The sequence below is a fragment of the Otolemur garnettii genome, unplaced genomic scaffold (assembly GCF_000181295.1).
Source record: "Otolemur garnettii isolate 467f Iridium unplaced genomic scaffold, OtoGar3 scaffold00039, whole genome shotgun sequence".
In the NCBI taxonomy this organism is placed as follows: Eukaryota; Metazoa; Chordata; class Mammalia; order Primates; family Galagidae; genus Otolemur; species Otolemur garnettii.
Window position 1 is genome coordinate 12,151,044 of NW_003852434.1, and position 815 is coordinate 12,151,858.

Consider the following 815-nt stretch of genomic DNA (forward strand, 5'->3'; position numbering starts at 1 on the left):
AACTCATATTAAATAAGCCTAGTTTCCTCATCAGAATATTCTAACCCCAAACTTTCCTCTTTCTTCTCTAACTTCTGGTTTAATTCTGCTTGCTCTTATGTTCTTTTTCCTGCTTAATACTACAGTTTTAGGTTGGATTAGTACATGACTTCCCGATCTTGGCTGGGGTTCTCCCTGTCCTCTCCTTCCTTCATCCCTTTCATATGTCTGTCATTTCTGATAACATTGCTCAGGAACTTAAATTTTCTTAGTGTCATTTATCATCCTGAAGAATCCCAAAACTCATCATCTTAGTGTGTAAGGAAAATTATACAACAGCCATGGTGAAACTTGTTTAACTGCGAAGGGTGTGTCCCGGCCAGTGGCACTCTCTGCTGTGTGAACACTGCAATTGCCTAGCACTCATGACTAACGTTCCATTTGTTGTAATTCTCTGTGGAATGTCTCTCTACTTCCTACTTATTTCCTAAGAAATGATAGTGTGAGTCAGATTAAGGTAGAATTTATCTTTAATTGTAGTTTTGACGGATGGCACCACAGTAATCAAAAGAAAAAATGTGAGTGAAATAAAAAGTTATTCTTCTCAATAAAAAAACCCTAATTAGCTCACAGGCTTTAAAAAATTTTTAACACAGTATGCTTACAATCATAAATTAATGTGAAACTATAAGTGGTGTGATATTTGAAATCTTCCTCTTCCCATGACTTTATTGGTCTTCACCTACATCCACTTCATTTTTTTAGAGAACCAGGATTTTGTTTTATTCTTTTTTTTGAGACAGAACCTTAAGCTGTCGCCCTGGATAGAGTGCTGT